This window comes from Haliotis rubra, unplaced genomic scaffold (assembly GCF_003918875.1).
Source record: "Haliotis rubra isolate DU_JTF1 unplaced genomic scaffold, ASM391887v1 Scf1527, whole genome shotgun sequence".
Classification (NCBI taxonomy): Eukaryota; Metazoa; Mollusca; class Gastropoda; order Lepetellida; family Haliotidae; genus Haliotis; species Haliotis rubra.
The window spans coordinates 121364-144992 of NW_025765478.1; the positions used below are offsets into that span (position 1 = coordinate 121364).

General features: G+C 38.7%; 1 long non-coding RNA gene and 1 pseudogene across 1 annotated transcript; one reads left to right on the top strand and one right to left on the bottom strand.

Moving 5' to 3' along the window:
• Positions 1–6374: 6374 nt before the first annotated feature.
• LOC124270560 lies at positions 6375–7100 on the top strand (annotated as a pseudogene).
• A 2914-nt stretch (positions 7101–10014) lies between these two features.
• On the bottom strand, positions 10015–22133 carry LOC124270558. Its single transcript, XR_006896823.1, has 3 exons — positions 21809–22133; positions 12573–12578; positions 10015–10028 (listed from the first exon to the last, which is right to left on the bottom strand). It is a non-coding gene; the product is annotated as an uncharacterized LOC124270558 (long non-coding RNA).
• Positions 22134–23629: the final 1496 nt, after the last annotated feature.

Sequence of the window (23629 nt, forward strand, 5' to 3'; positions counted from 1 at the left end):
AAAGTCTTTTCATGCTTTAAGTATAGCTGTAACATTAATTTTGATCATTTTAGAGCTATTGAAGAAATAATACGTGGACATATTGCAATATATATATATACATCATAAATCATTTATCTCAGCCTCTCAGTTTACTATCTCCAACACTATAACAACTGATATTATTACCATTTGCAAAACCTGTCTACTCACTATGTACACCAGGAAGCTTAAAAAAACAGTTTTCAAAATTTAATTCGTCTCAATTAGTTAAAATATAATTATTTAACCCCTACAAACAACAGCAAATCTTAATCCCTTGGCATCTGTATACTCTATGCAGCTCAATCGCACACTGTATACTCTACCCTGCAATCACTCCTTTGGGTCAGTTCATTATGCCAGACAGGTACATGCCGTTTCCATTGCCGTTACAATTAACTACTGGCTTCCACTGTTGCCATCCATTCAGACGATGAAGGTATAAGAAAATACTCCGAAACGTCCTGTTCCTCAAATTAGGGACGTTAGACGTTCATCCATAAATTCTCTCCAATAAAAGTATCATCATTCTTTTTCAATACACAGCATTTCAGAATAATAAACACATAAGCAACAAGAAATATGTCGCTAGTTCCCACAGTAAAATGCCCATCTTATGAAATACGAATGTAATAATTACTGAACACTTACCTAAACCTCCAAACAAGTGAAGTCTTTCCTCACCCGAATGTGGCTGTTCCCTGATATCAGTTCTATGTCACCCTGACCTGGGTCTTCACATAACAAACTATGTTCTGTAATGTCAACAGCGGCCTACAGAATTATACACAGGTGTGGCTGGCGAAGCGCAACACTCTACAAAGGCAATGTTAGAGGGAGATTCATGTGGAAAATACCGGTGCACTGTTTGAATGTAAACCATACTTTACTTTCAATCTCCTGACAGTTTGACTCAGGCTGGATATGTAGTTATTTCGAACTTGTATTGTTTACTATGGTCGTTGCTAAAAAGGCAATAAGACACATTTACATAAATAGCATTTCGCTGAAATGCAGATAATCAAATTCATAATAAGCCATGTTAATGCTACCATGCTAAGCTGTTTCACAAATAAATAAATATGCACATGTTCATTCGCTATATAAAAAAGTTCTGGCAGAAAAAATATGTGTAAAACATTTCAGTGCAAATACTCATATGGGCATATTGCACATGATTGAATTTGTCCCATATATTTTGATATTTCTTTTTATTTAAGATGACGCACACACGAACTCAAGCACTCACGCAAGCATGCAGTGTCAATGCATTGTGCAGTCTGATACGAACAGCTACGGGTTGAAGATTGGTATTAAGATGGACATGGCTGTATATTATACCCTGCCGTACCAACATGGAAGCACCTCCATTTCCTGGAGGAGAAAATGAGTGATAATTACTGTACTGTCTCAGATAAGAGTGAGCTCTATATTTTAGATATGTCTATTGGAGACATAATGGAAATCCTGTATAAGTAACTGTGACTCGTTGAAATTATTTTCGAGTCCTCTACAACTCCATTGCATTATAGTGGACAATTGAGTCATGGTGGCTCAATTGGTGATCTTTCGCGTGAATGTGCGGAGGATAAGCTCCGCCCCCTGTCTTATGAAGACAGAGTAACGTCCATGTCTACAGGTCCAACCGAGTTTTGTGTTGAAACCTATGAAGGTGATGGGACATTAGCAGGTTTGTCTCCACTTAGTTATTTCCCTTTCCTCTTCTTTGGTTGATCACTGGCTGGTTTTGAAGTTGATGATTGTGATGGTGCATCGAGCTGGGTGACTCCGGAAGTCGGTGGAGTAGGCAGTGTGGCTGATGTGCCAGGTGAGAAGGTGTGACATGCAGTAGAGGACATTGCTACAGAGCGGATGACTGCAGCGGAATATGCGATATTCTGAGGAGTGGAAGACTGATTAGTGAACAGTTTTTTTCACATCAAGGTATGAACTATTCTCTTCACATTATATTTTCATAATTTGTGATTCCCTTTGCTACTCAGGGCAGGACCTGCATGAGGCAGAATGTGGGTCATTGCAGTTAGCGCACTTGTATTCATTTGCATAATCTGTACTGTCATGGTGGTGACACGCCACGAAGTTACCACGTAAGTGTGACCCATTATCGAAATGTTGACACATACAACAACACAGTGGATCTGGGATATACACATACACTTGAAATAATATGCTTCAATCGACTGCGGTAGCGATGATCTACCAAAAGTCAAAAGATATGTGTTAGTTTTTGTGATCATGCTTTCTTTCTTGATGTGAAACGTTTTACTCCCGTAACACCTTGATCTGCAACCTCTGAAGCAATGTCCTCCTCAGATATATCATGGAGACAGCGAGCCCTGTCTCGTATGATGCCACGGCATGAATATATAGCTCTAAGGAGGTTGCTCTTTCTTACAGCGTATGTATGTAATGTTGCTGCAACGTTGTGAAATAACGTTATAACATGACGTAATACTCTTGACTTTACCAATGTTAAACCTTCCCACAACACAGTGTTTTAGATGCGAAAGCGCACGTAATATATCAAAAGCAACTACGCAAGATCATTGAAATTATAGGTCCACGTAAGTTACCTCCCCTTACACTTCACAGACTAAATCACTGGATGATCAAGTTCAGACACGATGTTCATGTAGTGGGGATATTTGGTTGGTTGGTTTCTCGTTTAGTGCCGCTCTCAGAAAATTTCAATATGTATGGAGGCGCTCTGTAAATAGTCGAGTCTGGGCGCAACTGGGATACGATGACATGTGTTAACAAAGTCAGCGAGCCTCACCACCCGATCCCGTTTGTCGCCTCTTACGACAAGCATGGTTACTGAAGATCAAGTCTAACCCGGATCTTCACGGGTACATGAGTATTTTATATGTGTCTAGATTGAAACATAACTGCTGTGACAGTTCCCCGGTCTGCTTGTGATAGCAGCCTCTTCATATTGACAAGGACACACTGATGCCGTGCATCACATACTCCCCGCCTAAAAATCACATACAGAAAACCAGCCAGTGACATCAAAGCAGTCAGTGTTGTCATGGACCCCAGTGAGTTATCCTGAATTCGTTTATGACATTTATTGCGGACCGACTAGAGAGAAGCAAGGATGTACTAGTTGTTTGTTGTTTGGGAGTAATATAGATTTATTTCCGGTTCTGAAAGGCCACATGCCTGTAGTACAACACATTTATAAATCAATATTTACACGCACATGTAATATACATGAAGATGAGAAAATAATCAACTTTATAGCTAAAATACATGGAATTATCATGAAACGGCCCTCCTATTATCAGAAATATGTGTGCCCCTGCAAATGATATTGGACAGCTCAACCTTAACGACGGGCCACTATTCATAGTTCCGACCGATCGCCCGTCAACCAATCAGATCGCGTCTTTCCGTCACCGCGGGATAGTTTGTTGCTAAGGCGCCATTAGGTCCCCCAAGCTTTCGGTTGTCAGGACATTTGACCCTGCAAAGTAGCTTGCCGTTTTTAGTGATAATGGGGAAACGCTGTGCATGGGGGACTTGCGATTCTGATGAGGGATATCCTGAGAGGCTTGGGAATGCACTTTTCATTCCTTTTCCAAAACTCAAGTTCCGTTTGGAAACGTGTTTGCGATGGATTCGGGCTTGTGGAAGACCCCATCATCAGCTGAATAACAACATCAACAAACACAAATATGTGTGTTCAAAGGTACATTTAATTATTGATTCATTAACCTGTGAAATAATTGTCAAAAGGGGAAGATTTCAGTGAGGTTATCTGTCTACTGGAATTATATATATTACGTATACTGGAATTATCTATTATGATACGTGCATAAAATAGATCTAGTGCATATCTAAGCCGACTGCGTAGTGTAAATATTTATTATTTTTTTATATTAGATTTTTTATATTTTTTATCATAATCATAACCTGTAGTGAAGTAATACTAAACTCAGTAGGACACTTCACAATGACTTTATATAATCAATACGAAAAATGCCCAAATTGTCAGATTGTGGTACTGCCAGCAGATATTGTGATTTTATATTATCAATAATCAATATTTGACTTTGCTCACTTCAAATATATGTGATTAGTGTTAGAATTTCTGAGGAATTTGATAATCAACGTCCTGTTTTGACAGCATTTCAAGACCAACAGCAGAGTTCCCATACCCTATTGCTATTTGGGGAAATGTGACCCCAACCCGGCCACCACCAAAAGAGAGGATCCGTCTGGATACCTGTGATTCATCTCCAAGGTATATTTTTTTTTAAAAAGAATGATACCTCTGATTCATCTCTAAGGTATATTTTTTTTTTAAAAAGAAGTGTATGTAACAGTTTAACATTTCAAGAATACAATGCCTATTAAGAGATGTTTTTTGTGCTCATACTACAAACTTTACTATAATTATTTTAAAAAGATTTAATGTTAATGTGACAAACATCAGTATGTAAGAAACAACACAACAAAAGAATAGTACCTCATCTATTTTTTATTTTGTCCTCACTTGTCAGTGTATGATGACTTTATTTAATCCCAAAATTTGGACAATGAAGAAAAATTATCAACTTATTTCATGCATCCCCAAAACGTATAACCATGTAATTATAAAACAAGAGCGATAACAACATATAAATATACAGCATAAAAATAACAACACAAAACTTAATTATAAGGACACCTAAAATGGTTGACCTCAAAGTTGTGAAACTATGATAAATTATTAAATAATTTGATGCATGTAAAAACGATTGATCTGTAACAAATTATACAGAAACAAGTGTGATAACAAAATATACCTGTAAATAAAACTAACAAATCTAAAATAACAAAACAAGAAGATTAAACCATTGTGTAAGATGAATAATCTCTCCAAAATAAATGAGATCTATACATGGAGGTGAATATATAGAAAATATATGAATATAAAGAAAATATATGAATATAAAGAAAATTATATCAAAGTAAAGTGACAACAGGCTATAAGGGTAAATTACTTACTCATGAATTTACCTTATTTAGATTTACAAACAATATGATATTACAATATTGCCACATATTTACTTCAAATAACTATTTTTCTAAAAAAAATGTTATTTCAGACAACTGTTTCAAGCAAACAGAGAAATATCCCCCAGGAAGTGTCTGTTGAAGAGAATCAAGGTACACAGACTGATGAATCATGTAAGTATAACATGGAAAAGCTCAGTTGGGGGCAGTCAATTATGGCACTTAAGGCAAAATCTTAATTGCATATTCAGTTGAAGCTGATAGTATTAGCAAATCAAAACCATTAGGCCATTATAATCAATTTAAAACATTTTGAAGTTATATAGCTAATTTCAAAATCTTTCATAACAAGATGGAGACATTGTTTTTCCTGAAATAGGATAGTGAACAACGAATATCCAAAAGCACTTGATAGTTAACACCATCAATTATTGTACAATTTACATGTCAAGAAATGGTATGTTCTTTAAAGAATGCTTTTCTAGCATACATGTCATGTATTCAATGTCTGGGAAAATACGCTCAATGTATGCTCTCTTTTTTGGTGTAAACCACATATTCATAGAACTCAGCCCCGGTTCACATTAACTGTGCCTGAATTTGGGCATAGTGAGCATGTCTTTTGGATAATTTGAGAATGGCAATTTCCTCCTGCAAAAATAAATTTGTTATCTTTTCTCATGCTTCTTCAAGTGTAAAGTGTCAAGCTGAGTTCGGGCATTTAATTTCAATAATTCTGTTCTCCTTTTCACGACAATATATCTTGCCATCAGAAGTGGCTCCAAGGAAACTGAAATTATTGTTGATTACTAGTCCACTCTCATGTAGATGGTTTGAGATTTTGTGTTCTAAATATCTTTTCTTGGCCTGTACTTCAATGTTCTTCCCATAGGAAAGAGATACTGAATGCATAGAAGTCTTGGGAAATAGACTGTTGAGGAAAGATAGTGTAGGTTTCTTCTTTCTGTTCATAACCTTTCCGAAGTTGGAAGCTGTAAGACGATTAGATCTTAGATCTTTTCCAGGATCTGTAAGTTGATACTGGGCATTAAGATCTTCATACCCAGGAGCGAGTTGTACAGGTGACACTTTCGGAAACTTGATGGGGGCGCACGTAGTTGATGCTGCACGTGATTTCATCTGAAAATAAGAAATTAAATCATTGGAAATAATAACTTTAAGCCCGGACATATTATTTTATATATTTCATTCCAAATTACAAATTAGCCTGTTGTTTTTCAGTCATCACTCCACTTGAGCAACACCAGACAGTCCAAATTCAGGATCTGAGATCCTAGGTAGAAGATCAAGGGCAACAGATCAAAGATATGAAGAACATTTTAAATGTCAAAGATTTAATGTGACCAGTGTCTTGGTGAGATCAGGGAAACTAAAGGGCCTGTTTAAATACTACACAGGCATTATTTATGTCAGGTTTCTTGCCATATTCAGTTATTGGCCTTCCTTCTGCCATGTGATCAGGCATCATGTTTGAATTATGAAAAAGGTCATCGTGACATTAGAAATTTATCTACTAAAGATTGCTTGTTCCTGACTATGTCGACTGTGCCACAGTTTTGGATTAAAAGACCTCGCTATGCGTTTTGGACTGTCATTGCAATCAGGTGGTGTAATATTCAATACCTGGATTGAACACGTGAACTTGAAAATGGGCCAGTAAAGCATATGGCCACATAAAAGTATAATCCTTCAAATGATGCCTGCAAAATTTAGAAAGGAATATCCTTCATCCATGATGATTATTGATGGGACAGAACTGAAGACTCAAGTACCCTGTGCTTTAGGGTTACAGTCTCAGCTATACAGTGACTATAAGTCAAGTACTACCTTAAAGTGTCGTGTATGTTGTGCCCCTTGTGCTTCATTGACATTTGTTTCTGAATTGTTTACAGGTTCAATTTCAGATAAAGCTTTAACTGATCAATCAGGATTTTATGATGCTGTACGAGGCAGGTACAAGAATAGATCGATGTTGTTGCATCCTGTGATATGAATTCGATACTAGTCTCTATGAAATAAACATAATTTCATTTACATGAAATGTTAGTCTTGTTACTTAAAAAATGTTGTACTGATTGTTATGTTTTGACTGTTTTGAAGAACAGGATCCATTTCCCAATAGATTAAAACATTACCTGATATGACAAGACTGATCCCAAGCTAGACGTCTCCGAGCAGAGTGTTTAGTCACCGGGGTGCATCTGTCTGTAGCACATACTGCAGTGGGGTAATATGTGGAAGTCTGCAACAATATTCATCTACATTATATTCATTTGACACACAGTTTCTGAAAATTAAAAATAGATATCCTTAGTTCAATGCGTATATACTCTTTATAGACCATTAGGACCAACTTTAAACCTGCACCTGTTTTAGTGATTATGTGCAAAACAGTTTTCACCAATTACAATACAAAAGTGACAAAAGTATCCATACCTTGTGTCATTGAACTTGACAAATGATTGGCTTCCTATTTCTAGACTGGGCAAGAGGTTGAGCCACAACCACTTGGTTGATAGGCACTGGGATGATCTTGTTGCCCCTGTGAATCTGCCACTGTTGCTGGAGGCTGGTGCAACTCTGTTTTTCATGAATGTGCGTGAAATTGTGAGGCTACAATCCCTGAAGTGTCTTCACAAGGCCAATGATGTGGGAACATCTTTCACCAAATCTAAACAAAAATGAATTCATGTGAAGGAAATATAAAGATTTTTTTCATAAAAATGAAATACCATTGCATCAAGAAAAACATCTAACCCAAAATCATGATACTTATTTTTAAGTGTATCAAAATGAACATATAATGATATAGGTGAAATCACAAATAATCTAAATTCGATTTTCAGTAGATTCTAACTTGTAATTTATTAAAGTCTTTACTTATAATTAATAGTACATTCTGTGCTTGGGCTGGTGTTTCATTAATAAGTTTATATTTGAAACAGTATATTACGAGCCCTGTGTAACATTTGGAGGCTGATCGAAAACTAAACAATTGAATTTTACGGTTCATTTTTAGCCAAATTACTGAATGGATAAATATTCTGTTTCCTTTTTGACGATAGTGTATGTAAACCCGATGTACAATAAATACAGAAGTGTAAACATTCGTCATGTTTTGCTGCCAAACTTCGATAGGACTAGAAATCAATCAACACACCAGTAATAACCCGACAAGAACAAATGATCGGTCACTGTGCCATTGAAATTACAATCTCTTAATCTATCAGGCACTGATTTTAAGTCATTTATATGAGGATTTACTGACTTCTTATCAATGACGTACTTACCCAGCTTTACAAGAACAATAGCTGTGAACGATCTTCTCGGCGCTTGTGTCAATCCTCAAATGGAGGGTATGCGGGCTCCGATTCTTCGACATTGACCGCCAGCACATAGCATCAATGTCAGAGGTGTTGTCACGGTTATAAACTCGTATCTCATGGATATAACCCTGTGAAGAAATAGTGTAAGACTGTCTGTTGCGATTTCTGCGTCAGAGTAGGATGATCTGGCAAGAATGCAACAGATATTGTGTCGGGAACTGTCAACAGGCAAACGGTGCCTGACCGTGTATCCGCCATTTTGACAGCTCGGCATCCCAAAGCTTGGGGGACGTAGCAACAGTAACCAAGGTGGGCGGAGCTTGGGTCGGTAGTCGGAACTATGCATCAGTTCTGTTGGGCTTACGGTTCATTCGACATTGGCTTTGGACTGGCAGATATTCTGGGGCAAACAAGTCAAAGCAACCCGAATTCCCACTTTAAATAGCGGTAATATGGGCTTTCTTGAAGGTGCTAACCCTAACAATTGCACTATTAAGGCTGATGTTGGACCAAAACCGAACACTGAAAACTGACGTTGTGTCTGACATAGTTTGACATGTTGCAGGCCATGGTCTTGGCAAAGGCCAAGATCGAATATCGTCACGTTGTGACGTCACTTGAATTGTTTGATGACGTAATTGCATTCGGTCTGTCAACCCGTCAGAAGTTGGTTTGGAGTAAACTTACAGTAAATTCCTTCATCGTTTCCTTTTTTTTCAAAACAAATTCCATGTATTTTAGCAATAATAACGGTAATGCTATTTTTGAGGGCATTATCATTTGCAGAAGCCCTCGTTCTTTTCAACTGCCCTTCTTCGTCGGGCAGTTAGTGGAAGACCTCGGGCTTCTGCAAACGATAATGCCTAAAAAATAGCATTACCCTTATAGTAGGTTGCATTGTGTTCTGAGATATATTCTGTCCTAAACAACATGGCATAGTAAGCAAACAGTGACATGTTTTGAAGTATAGCATGGTTTTTGTTATTCAACAATGCTGAAAATTTATAAAGGTTTGGATGCGCACAATAATATTTCTTAATATACACCTTTCTCAGGGAATTATAAGCAGGACAAATTAAAAGAAAATGATATTAATCTTCTATTTGGTTAAGATCACATAGTTTGCCAGTTCTATTTTCTTTTTTGACATTATAAAATCTTCCACTTTCGAAAAATAAATCATGTGAAGAACGTCTCCATTTTAATATGAATCGATGACACGTTTGATGGATAAGAACATCTTTTTTTTTATTCTTTACACGACGTTTCAGAGCAAATTCTTGCTCCTTCACCAACATTCACCTAATGAAGGAGCAAGAAATATGAACACAAAAGCCCGGAGCTCTTGGAATGTTGCTCGACATGAAAGAGAAGTTGACCATTCAACGTCGCATAGCTAAAAACTTCTTGAAAGCTTAACTGAGGCATTGAATGTTGTAACCTTGATCAAACAACAATCCTGATAAAAGGAGCATGCTCGACTGTACCTCAAAAGTTGAGCTGTTGGAATATTAAATATGCAATCAAAATAGTATTTCATTTCAGTCTCAAAGTAGATACACAAGCTAAGTCAAACTGATGATTTAGTGTATGTCCTCCAGTTGCCTCCTGATCTTGCATGAATAAACAAAGTATCTCTTTACACGCAGTCTGATTGGTTTGTTGTATTTTTTCACATGCATTATCTGCTTGTCGTGAACGGTGATCAGGATCGGGTGTTACGCACATTTCTGATCATATTGCTGGTATATTGCTAAAAGCAGCGTAAAACAAAACTTACTCACTCACTCACTATTTCCTATACATTGCCATGTTGTGTTTATCTAACTTTTAAGCTGTGACGAAAACCTCATAATCGACTTATCTTCCTCTGAATATGCTTCTCCATCTTGATATCGGTAGTGGTGTAACATGCCGTCAGACACATCGAGCACTTTATGGACAAATCCTGGTCTGTGACGTGGACCGTGAGCTTCTAATATGTCGATTGAGTCAGGAATGACAAAATATTTGGATCTTGTATAATATGGAAAAGTTTTGCTATGAAAGAAATGAGAAAGCATGTTGATATAGCCATGTTTCGTAGGTGACTTGTCATGGTCTTTGGGCTTTGTGAAGAATGAATTTCTGAATACAAAAGAGCCTATTTTGGTATTTGTGTGTTTCAGTCTTTCAAAGAGAGTCAGCCAGTTTGAATCCCTGTGAGGTAACATGACCTCGTCCATATCTTGGAGCACAATGTATTTGGAAGTGTAGCGGTTGCGATAGAAACAGTCATGCATGTTCACTATCTCACCAAAATAGGCGATATCCTTTGTCACAACGTCTGGCACTCGGGCTTGGATGACCTCCAACTGTCCACACTGAATGAAATAGTCCACTACAGATCTCATGCTGGCAGAGATCGAGTGATTGTACCAGAAAGCTTTATCAGCTCCAAGAATTCTGTTTATTATCATAGACTGCACAAGTTCATCACTTTTTGAATAGCCTAAGTATCCTGCGGGGTAACACACAGTGACGTTGCGGTGTTCTCTGGATGGATATTGTACGGGAATTGTCCTAGCTCCAGCTGTTGGGCTTGATGGCGGAAGGCGGAGAAATGACGGAGTCAGGTGAGGGTGCGTCAAGGGACAGTGGACTGCCAGTTCTGTGTTCCTGAATAAAATATACAAGAAGTGTGGTTCGTTTGGCTTGCTTGATGCAAAATTCAGCCCTCATCAACTGGTGAGTTTGGACGAAATAGTCAAGTGACTAAAATCTCACCGAGCAATGCAACGATATCATCTTGAAAATAATTTATTTGAAAACATTCTGATATCATATGGGTCATATTAGCTTACCAATGTATCAAAAGGTCCATTTAGCGTTTCAGTAAGCTACAAACTGAATTACACATCTTTCCAGGACTAGAACATTTTTCAACAAGATATATTTAACGGTTTCGGATTTCTACTCTTGACACAGCAAACAGAAGTGCGAACGGACGGACACGATGATCGCTGTGTCAACGAGGGGAAATAGAAAAAAAGTTCGCTTGACTTTTAGCTTGATAACGATGTAAGAATCCACATCGAACATCGCTCAGTGCAATAAACAATAAGTTGTTATCCATAAAGTTGTATGTTTCAGTTTGCAATCACCAACTTCTAGAATGCTGATGAAGCAATTACGAGTGATACCATCATTTATCTTCGAAACAAATATATTCAGCGATATTCACCTATAAAATATACTGAGAGAAACAAATAAAGGATCACAGGGAAATTCGAGCATTCCTTTATTATTTTCCAGTTTTCATCACCAGTTTTGAACAGCGCTGTGGTGCTGAAAACTGGAAAGTAATAAAGAAATGCTTGAATTTTCCTGTGATCCTTTATTTGTTTCTCTCAGTATATGTCTTGCCTTGAGGTCCATTTGTACAGCATGGCATGATATGAAGGATAACTGAGAAATATATTTGTTGATATCGTATACAAGTGCTGACATATATATATATACTAAGCAACAATGAAAACGTCAGTACGAATTCAAAATTAACTAGACACTGTAATCAAATCATTACAGAAATTGACATAATAAGCGGATCAAAAACATTTTTTGTGTGCGATATATTTACACATCAAGGAATAACTCAGCACAATTTCAAGACATTACGTCAACGTTGGCAGTCCATTCAGACTCTTGACTTCAGTATCTAGTGTGACCACCACGAGCGGCAATAACTGCAGCACAGCGTCTATGTATGGAGTGCACCAATCGATTGATGAAGGCCATTGGCACCTGGAACCACACTCTGAGAGAGGCCTGGTGCAATACATCGGCTGTGTTCGGCCTTGGTATGACATTATTCAGTCTCCTCTAAATTTCACCCCAAAGATGTTCAATTGGGTTTAAATCAGGACTTACGGCGGGCCACTGCATAATGTTGACACCGTTCTGCTGTAGGAAGTCCCGTGTAGCTCTGGCAGTATGGGCCCGGGCGTTATCATGCTGGAGAATGTTGTTCCGATGACGTGCGAAATGTGGTATGACGTGGGGTCTGAGAGCTTTGTCAATGTAGCGCACCGCTGTGATGCCGTCTCCTCTGGAACACAACAGGACCCACTCTCTGGTTCAGGCCTCTTCCACCCCATACCATGATGCTTGCACCTCCCCAAGAGACTCTTTCCATAACACATTGGTCTGAGTAACGCTCGCCACGTCGTCGCCATGTTATTGTTCTGCCATCTGCAGTTAATACGCAGTACCGACTCTCGACTGTGAACAGAACAGTTCTCCATTGCCTGTACCGCCAGTTTTGGTGTTGTAGGGCAAACTGTAGACGTTCACGCCGATGACGAGGGGTGAGGATAGGTCCACAGTAAGGTCTATGGCAATGGAGGTTCCCGCTGTATTGACTGGTCTTCCGTGTGTTTCCACTGTCTGGCCTGCTGTTTCGGGGTGTTGTCGTCTTGTGGTCACCCTTGGTCTGCCACTACGGGGCGATCATTTGTGGTGTTCGTGGCCCGGAAACGTTGCTGCAGCCTGTAGATGGTCCGAACGTTGACCTGGAAGTGATTGGCAACGGCTTGTGCAGTGTGGCCAGCTTCAAGTCTTCTTAGCGCCTGATTCCTCTGAGCTGTCGGGAGTGGCGGCATCACTGTGACGTTGTAATGTAAATGTTTCAACCAGGTTTCGGGGTGCATTTATAGGGCTGGTCCTTGTGAACAGCACGTGCAGCATGAGTTGCATTAAAAAACGTGGATAACAAAGTACCAACTAGGAGATCAGCTTGCGTTTTTGAGACCATTTCCTGGGTTCAATTCTGAGTTTGGGAAAGAATGTCTTTGCTGAGGTACAGTTGGAGATGTTGTCAAAAATATACAATCAAACCATGAAATGTGTTTACAGTTATCCGTTTCTGCGAAGGAAAATTCCAAACTGACGTTTCTTTTGCTGTTTAGTATATATATGTGTGTGCGCGCGGGCGTGCGTGCGTGCTTGCGTGCTTGCGTGTGTTGTTTTATTTTAAGAGGGGAGCAGAACAGTTACCACCCGGACAACTGCCACCTGGGAAAATTGCTACACAGGACAATTGCCATCCAGTTATTTTTACTATAATAGCGAGGACAATTTTCACCGAAAATTTTATTTGAGAAAATGAATGCAGGTTGTCAATGAATGAGTGAGTGTAGTTTTACGCCGTACTCAGCAATATCCAAGCGTCCGGCGTCCTGTAAATAATCGAGTCTGGACCAGACAATCCAGTGATCAACAGCATGCACATCGATCTGCGCAATTGGAAAACGATGATATGTGTCAACCCATGCTAGCGAGCCTCACCACCCGATCCCATTAGTCGCCTCTTACGACAAGCATGGGTTACTGAAGGTTCATTCTAACCCGGACCTTCACGGGTTGCAGGTTGTCAAGAAACACAATTTTAGATGGTGAAACATCAATGTTTTGTGGTATATAAATATTCTGACTTTGATCAACTTTTAACTTTCAAGTAATTTTGACTTGGATGAAATCTTGACTTTGAAGAAATATTGTCTTAATCAATATGCATAGATTGGAAAGAAATCAAAATTGAAAGCTTGTTAAGTTGAGAGATAAGTTACTAACATAATTGAGAGAATGTATTGAAAGCATTAAGAAAACCTAAGACTTAAGTGCTGAGAAGATGAAGTGTTTATAATAAAGCAATTTGTTTGAGGTGGGGTGCTTGGGTCTTTTTGTTCAGCGTTAAATCCAATTTAAGAGAGAAGTTTTAATATATATATAGATATAGATAGATAAATATAGATAGAGATATGTGTGTGTGTGTGTGTGTGTGTGTTTAATAGGTTTGATATGGATGTTGTTTAACGCCGATATCATCGATATTCCATTGATCTACGCAATGGGGATATGTTGCCATGTGTCAACAAAGTCAGCGAGCCTGACCACCCCGCTAGTTCCCACATACGGCAATCATATGCTGCTGAAAAGGAATTCTGCCGCGATCTTCGCAGGTTCTAATGCAGAATCGTACAGAGGATAAAGAGAAGTATATCTAGGTGCTATAAATGTCTGTTTATTATAAAGAAAACGTTTCAGAGACATTCTTGATCATACATGAATTGAAGGATGGAGGTGGTTGATGTTCAGCTGAATATGCTCCTAAACGTTGTGTTCTCTTGACATGGAATCTGACATGACCATCTCCCCACCGTATATTTAATCGGTGCGGTGCGGTGCGGTGCGGTGCGGTGCGGTGCGGTGCGGTGCGGTGCGGTGCGGTGCGGTGCGGTGCGGTGCGGTGCGGTGCGGTGCGGTGCGGTGCGGTGCGGTGCGGTGCGGTGCGGTGCGGTGCGGTGCGGTGCGGTGCGGTGCGGTGCGGTGCGGTGCGGTGCGGTGCGGTGCGGTGCGGTGCAGGTGCGGTGCGGTGCGGTGCGGTGCGGTGGAGTGAGGTGAGGTGAGGTGAGGTGAGGTGAGGTGAGGTGAGGTGAGGTGAGGTGAGGTGAGGTGAGGTGAGGTGAGGTGAGGTGAGGTGAGGGAGGAGGTGAGGTGAGGGTGAGGTGAGGTGAGGTGGTGAGGTGAGGGTGAGGTGAGGGTGAGGTGAGGGTGAGGTGAGGTGAGGTGAGGGTGAGGTGAGGTGAGGTGAGGTGAGGTGTGGGGTGAGGTGAGGTGAGGTGAGGTGAGGGTGAGGTGAGGTGAGGTGAGGTGAGGAGGTGAGGTGAGGTGAGGTGAGGTGAGGTGAGGTGAGGTGAGGTGAGGTGAGGTGAGGTGAGGTGAGGTGAGGTGAGGTGAGGTGAGGTGAGGTGAGGTGAGGTGAGATGAGGTGAGGTGAGGTGAGGTGAGGTGAGGTGAGGTGAGGTGAGGTGAGGTGAGGTGAGGTGAGGTGAGGTGAGGTGAGGTGAGGTGAGGTGAGGTGAGGGTGAGGTGAGGTGAGGTGAGGTGAGGTGAGGGTGAGGTGGTGGAGGTGAGGTGAGGTGAGGTGAGGTGAGGTGAGGTGAGGTGAGGTGAGGTGAGGTGAGGTGAGGTGAGGTGAGGTGAGGTGAGGTGAGGTGAGGTGAGGTGAGGTGAGGTGAGGTGAGGTGAGGTGAGGTGAGGTGAGGTGAGACTATCCACAGGAATGAACGGAGACCAAACCGGGTTGTCATGACTGGATGATACAGCGTAACGTTTGTTTTACTCTTACCACTCCGGGCAGTTCAGGGTCTCACACCCATCAAGTACGTTTAATCCGAATACCGCTGTTTCTTCCCTGATAGGAATTCAGAATATCACTATGTCCGTGTGGTTCTGACAATTATCACATAACAATACTAACATCGCCAATTTCGAAATCGCCAGCAGAATCTATGGAGATCCGGGACACTAACGGCATATGTATGTGTCCACACACAGTCAGGTAGACCTGCTCTGTTTGCTGTTAAACGCCGCACTGTGCAATAGTCCCTCTCTGTAGTGGCTCTGTGCAATAGTCCAGATCACCGTATGTAGCTGTACGATGTCTAAACCAAACTGTATTACATTGACAGAATCCATATCACCGTTATGTAGCTATACGACGCCTAAACCTAACTGTTTTACATTGACAGAATCCAGATCACCGTTATGTAGCTGTATGATGTCTAAACCTAACTGTTTTACATTGACAGAATCCAGATCGCCGTATGTAGCTGTACGATGTCTAAACCTAACTGTATTACATTGACAGAATTCATATCACCGTTATGTAGCTATACGACGCCTAAACCTAACTGTTTTACATTGACAGAATCCAGATCACCGTTATGTAGCTGTATGATGTCTAAACCTAACTGTTTTATATTGACAGAATCCAGATCACCGTTATGTAGCTGTATGGTGTCTAAACCTAACTGTTTTACATTGTCAGAATCCAGATCACCGCTATGTAGCTGTATCATGTCTGGACCAAACCCTCTCATACACTGACACAATCCAGTTCACCGTTATGTAGCTGTATGATGTCTAAACCTAACTGTTTTACATTGACACAATCCAGATCACCGTTATGTAGCTGTACGATGTCTAAACCTAACTGTTTTACATTGGCAGAATCCAGATCACCGCTATGTAGCTGTACGATGTCTGCATCAAACTGTTTTACATTGACACAATCCAGATCACCGTTATGTAGCTGTACGATGTCTAAACCTAACTGTTTTACATTGGCAGAATCCAGATCACCGTTATGTAGCTGTACGATGTCTGTACCAAACCTTCTCATACACTGGCACAATCCAGATCACCGTATGTAGCTGTATGATGTCTAAACCTAATTGTTTTATATTGACAGAATCCAGATCACCGTTGTGTAGCTGCATGGTTTCTAAACCAAACTGTTTTACATTGACAGAATCCAGATCACCGTTATGTAGCTGTATGGTGTCTAAACCAAGCTGTTTTACATTGACAGAATCCAGATCACCGTTATGTAGCTGTATGATGTCTGTACCAAAGCCTCTGATCCACTGACACAATCCAGATTACAGTTATGTAGCTGTACGATGTCTAAACCTAACTGTATTACATTGACAGAATCCATATCACCGTTATGTAGCTGCATGGTTTCTAAACCAAACTGTTTTACATTGACAGAATCCAGATCACCGTTATGTAGCTGTATGATGTCTAAACCTAACTGTTTTACACTGACAGAATCCAGATCGCCGTATGTAGCTGTACGATGTCTAAACCTAACTGTATTACATTGACAGAATTCATATCACCGTTATGTAGCTATACGACGCCTAAACCTAACTGTTTTACATTGACAGAATCCAGATCACCGTTATGTAGCTGTATGATGTCTAAACTTAACTGTTTTACATTGACAGAATCCATATCACCGTTATGTAGCTGTATGATGTCTGTACCAAAGCCTCTGATCCACTGACACAATCCAGATTACAGTTATGTAGCTGTACGATGTCTAAACCTAACTGTATTACATTGACAGAATCCAGATCACCGTTATGTAGCTATACGACGCCTAAACCTAACTGTTTTACATTGACAGAATCCAGATCACCGTTATGTAGCTGTATGATGTCTAAACCTAACTGTTTTATATTGACAGAATCCAGATCACCGTATGTAGCTGTACGATGTCTAAACTTAACTGTTTTACATTGACAGAATCCATATCACCGTTATGTAGCTGTATGATGTCTGTACCAAAGCCTCTGATCCACTGACACAATCCAGATTACAGTTATGTAGCTGTACGATGTCTAAACCTAACTGTATTACATTGACAGAATCCAGATCACCGTTATGTAGCTATACGACGCCTAAACCTAACTGTTTTACATTGACAGAATCCAGATCACCGTTATGTAGCTGTATGATGTCTAAACCTAACTGTTTTACACTGACAGAATCCAGATCGCCGTATGTAGCTGTACGATGTCTAAACCTAACTGTATTACATTGACAGAATTCATATCACCGTTATGTAGCTATACGACGCCTAAACCTAACTGTTTTACATTGACAGAATCCAGATCACCGTTATGTAGCTGTATGGTGTCTAAACCAAGCTGTTTTACATTGACAGAATCCATATCACCGTTATGTAGCTGTATGATGTCTGTACCAAAGCCTCTGATCCACTGACACAATCCAGATTACAGTTATGTAGCTGTACGATGTCTAAACCTAACTGTATTACATTGACAGAATCCAGATCACCGTTATGTAGCTATACGACGCCTAAACCTAACTGTTTTACATTGACAGAATCCAGATCACCGTTATGTAGCTGTATGATGTCTAAACTTAACTGTTTTACATTGACAGAATCCATATCACCGTTATGTAGCTGTATGATGTCTGTACCAAAGCCTCTGATCCACTGACACAATCCAGATTACAGTTATGTAGCTGTTCCATGTATAAACTTAACTGTTTTACATTGGCAGAATCCAGATCACCGTTATGTAGCTGTATGATGTCTGGACCTAACCCTCTCATACACTGACAGAATCCAGATTACCGTATGTAGCTGTACGATGTCTAAACCTAACTGTTTTATATTGACAGAATCCAGATCACCGTATGTAGCTGTATGGTGTCTAAACCTAACTGTTTTATATTGACAGAATCCAGATCACCGTTATGTAGCTGTATGGTGTCTAAACCTAACTGTTTTATATTGACAGAATCCAGATCACCGTATGTAGCTGTATGGTGTCTAAACCTAACTGTTTTATATTGACAGAATCCAGATCACCGTATGTAGCTGTATGGTGTCTAAACCTAACTGTTTTATATTGACAGAATCCAGATCACCGTTATGTAGCTGTATGGTGTCTAAACCTAACTGTTTTATATTGACAGAATCCAGATCACCATATGTAGCTGTATGATGTCTAAACCTAACTGTTTTACATTGTCAGAATCCAGATCACCGCTATGTAGCTGTATCATGTCTGGACCAAACCCTCTCATACACTGACACAATCCAGTTCACCGTTATGTAGCTGTATGATGTCTAAACCTAACAGTTTTACGTTGCCAGAATCCAGATCACCGTTATGTAGCTGTATGGTGTCTAAACCTAACTGTTTTACATTGACAGAATCCAGATCACCGCTATGTAGCTGTACGATGTCTAAACTTAACTGTTTTATATTGACAGAATCCAGATCACCGTTATGTAGCTGTATGATGTCTAAACCTAACTGTTTTACATTGACAGAATCCAGATCACCGTTATGTAGCTGTTCCATGTATAAACTTAACTGTTTTACATTGGCAGAATCCAGATCACCGTTATGTAGCTGTACGATGTCTGTACCAAACCTTCTCATACACTGACACAATCCAGATCCCCGTATGTAGCTGTATGATGTCTAAACCTAATTGTTTTATATTGACAGAATCCAGATCACCGTTGTGTAGCTGCATGGTTTCTAAACCAAACTGTTTTACATTGACAGAATCCAGATCACCGTTATGTAGCTGTATGATGTCTAAACTTAACTGTTTTACATTGACAGAATCCATATCACCGTTATGTAGCTGTATGATGTCTGTACCAAAGCCTCTGATCCACTGACACAATCCAGATTACAGTTATGTAGCTGTACGATGTCTAAGCCTAACTGTTTTACATTGACAGAATCCAGATTACCGTTATGTAAAAGGCCGGGTGGGACAACTTAGGAATGGCCAGCGAGTCCTAACTTGACACATAGACACTATCCTGATAAGGAGACTCCTACACTTGAATGTAAAGTAAAGACTCCGCTTGCGTCTATTGTATTGACTACACAAGAAGTAAGAGACATCCTATTATCAGTTGATATTTCCAAAGCCAGAGGACCAGACAAAATAGGTAACAGATTTATCAAAATGATCGTGCCATCCCTTTGTACTCCTCTTACTAATCTATTCAATTTATCCCTAGAATATTGTAAATTCCCAACAATATGGAAGGAAGCTATTGTCACTCCTATTCATAAAACGGTAGTTTTAATTAATATAAAAACTATAGACCAGTTGCTCTTACCAGCTGTTTATCAAAGGTATTTGAGAAATGTATTTTTAAACAATCATGTGTTTAACGTTTTTTAGATAATAACGTATTAACGAATTTGCAGTCAGGATTCATGCCTGGAGATAGAACTGTATACTAACTGACATACTTGTATGATTTTATACTACATGCATTAGACAATGGCAAAGAAGTCAGGACAGTTTTCTGTGACATAAGCAAGGCTTTTGACAAGGTTTGGCATAAGGGAATCATAGCGAAATTAGAAACTTATGGTATTAAGGGTAAGTTACTTGACAATAGATTACAGAGAGTAGCTATAGACAATTACAATTCAGATCTAAAGAAAGTCACTGCTGGGCCTACAAGGATTTTACTGTTTTCAGTTTACATAAATGATATCATTGAGGGTATCAGTAGTAACATTCGTCTTTTGGCCGATGATACTTCGGTATATGTTATTGTTGATAATCATGTTGTTACTGCCGCTTCCTTAAATAATGACCTTAACAGCATCTCTCACTGGGCTGAAATATGTCAGGTTAGCTTTAACCCTGGTAAGACTGAAGCTGTTTTATTCACTCGCAGAAATACCGGTAATCCATTTCCAATTCCTAAGCTTAAAATGTATGGAGTAGACATTACTGAAGTCGGTTACCATAAACACCTAGGAGTAACCTTGCAATCAGACTGTAAATGGAACTCCCACATTGGTGAATTATTTAAAAAGGTTGGTCCATTGGTAAATTGTCTACGTAGTTTTAAATATAGATCATCTAGAAAATCATTAGAGCAAATGTACAAGTCATATATATTACCAACGTTCGATTACTGTTCGCACCTTTGGGATAACTGTACTAAAGAACAAGAAAAACTTGTCGAAAATCTACATTTAGACGCACTGCGGACGATTTTTGTTTTAAACAATATTTATTCATTATCAAATGAACGGATTGGTAAACAGGCTATAAGCTTATAAAAATACCTCTCCGAATACAATGCGATGGGAAACATTTTATATACATTCATCATTACAGACAAGAGAACACACCATTAGAGGAGTAAAAGACTTAATGAAAAAGACAGTAGTATAATTAATCAATTAGGTAAAAAATCGTTTTGTTAAGGTAAAATAGTCATGTACAGATTTTACAATATTTTCATTGATTTCGTCAGAATATGAGTAACTTCCACATAGTACACATTGAATATTAAAACCATTTATGTAATAGAAACACTTCGATCGAATTGTATTAAAATTTTGACAAAGAAATAAAAAATGAATGGCATCTTCATAATAATGGCCACAAGTGCAAGTATACGTATTTTGAAGAAAACGGTCAAGTTCATGTGCGTTTAAGTCACTACAGCCAAGTCTTAACTTACAATGAATTATTTGATTAAATCTATTACCAGTGATTCTGAAGACATGATGTACGTTGGATGAGACATTTCGATCAAAGTGTTTCTTGAACATGGCAGCGGAATCTATGTTTCTTATATCATTATCTAACTTATTCCACTCCATCACAGAGGAGGGTAAAATATATTTTGTATATGTTTCCGTACGACATAATGGTACTTGCAGCATATTACTAGATCTAGATCCATATGTGGATACAGAGGATATGTTTATTGGAATTAGATCTGATAAATACTTTGGAGTTTTATTATGGAACATTTTATGAAATACATACATTTGGTGATTTTTACGACGTTCCCTTAATGATGAAAAACCAGTTTCATGGTAGATTTTGGAATAACAAACTCCTCTAACTGATCCACATATGGTTCTTAAAGCATCTAAGTGAAGTTTTTCTAACACTAACTCTTGAGTTTGTGTACAGTTGTTCCAAATACAATCACAATAGTCAAAAAGTGGTAAAACAAATGAACTATACAGGGTTGGGGTTCAGACTTCTTAAACAATTGATCATAGCACTGACTTTAGAAATAGTATCATCTATATGTATATTCCAGTGGCCATCACTTTGTAAAGTCAGCCCCAGATGTTTATGAGTGTCAACAGACTTTATCGGTATATCATTCATTATAAGATCTGGCATTGATGTTACTGTTTTTTTTCTAGAAAAAATGATAGATTCAGTTTTACTCTCCATGTCTGGGCCCATTTAGCTATTATTTCTAAATCATCGTTTAACATATTGGAAGATACTATAGGGTCATCAATTATCACATATAAGGATGTATCATCGGCAAATAATTTAATATTACTCTGTATATCTTCAAAAATATCATTGATATTAACCAAAAAGAGTAAAGGTCCTAGGACAATCCATGAGGGACACCAGCTTCAATTGATTTAACATTTGACTTATACCCCTTTATTACTTTAAACTGTTTTCTATTATTTAGATAACTTTCAAACCATAATAAAAGAGATCCGCGAATTCCACTAGCCCATAACTTATGCAAAAGACCCTTGTGCCAAACCCTATCAAACGCTTTACATATATCGCAGAATACAGCCCGTACTTCCTTGCCACTATCCATCGCCTTAGCTATATAGTCATACAAATGAGTGAGCTGGTATGATGTAGAATCACCAGTCGTGAAACCTGACTGTAATGAAGTAATAGTTCCATTATCTAGAAAAAGATTTGACACATATTTAAAAACACACTTCTCAAATACTTTCGAAAGACAACTAGTAAGTGAAACCGGTCGATCATTAGTATAATCATGAACATTATTTTTCTTATAAATTGGAACAACGGATGAACATTTCCATATATCTGGAAATTTAGAAGAGGACAAAGAAATATCAAACAGGTTACAAAGTGGAATAAACAATTGTTCAGCTAAACATTTTAAGACACGATTGCTAAGATGATCTGGATCAGTTGCTTTAGTGACATCAAGCGACAGTAAAATATCCCTTACTTCAACGCTTTGTAATCTTATATCAGTAAGACAATTTTCCACGTTAATATCAGAAAATACATTAACATCATCAGAAGAACTGTTACCCGCTGCCATACTCACAAAGTAGTCATTAAAAATATTTGCTTTCTCAATATCATCTTCATAAACAACACCATTGTGTTCAATGTGTGGAAATTTTTAGCTTTATCTGTTTTCTTAAGATAATGTTTAACAATCCGCCACCAAGATTTACTACCATGTTCCGTATTGACAACATTATCAAGTTTTTCAACATACAATGACTTACTTTTACGTATCTCTGAGATAAGCTTATTTCGACTTTTTCTAAATTTTCCCCAATCATTAGGCAAGTTACTACGTTTAGCCTTTCTATGAATTCTCTTTTTCTTATAAGTTTTCTTATAAATCCGTTCATCCACGGAGCATTATTTGGACGAATCTCAACAGTTTTATTTGGAATATTTGATTTACATAAGTCTGTTAACGTATTAACAAATTTTGAAGCAATGGCATCAACATCATCATTTTGTGTAAGAAAATCCCAATTAACATCAGCCACATTTTGCCGAAAGGAATATATATATATATATTATCGTAATTATAAATGAATTTTGAATAGGCTTCTTTCATCTGTTTAATAGATTTCAACGACACGCTAACTGCGGACGATTTGCGGGGCAGTTAGAGGAACAAGTCATGATTTAATATATAAGGAAACTAACTCTATGCCCCTAGTATCACAGTTAAGTGACCATAGATTAAGAAACAGTAATAACATTCAAACTATAAGATGTCGTATTGATTTGTATAGCAACTCGTTTTTACCTGATAC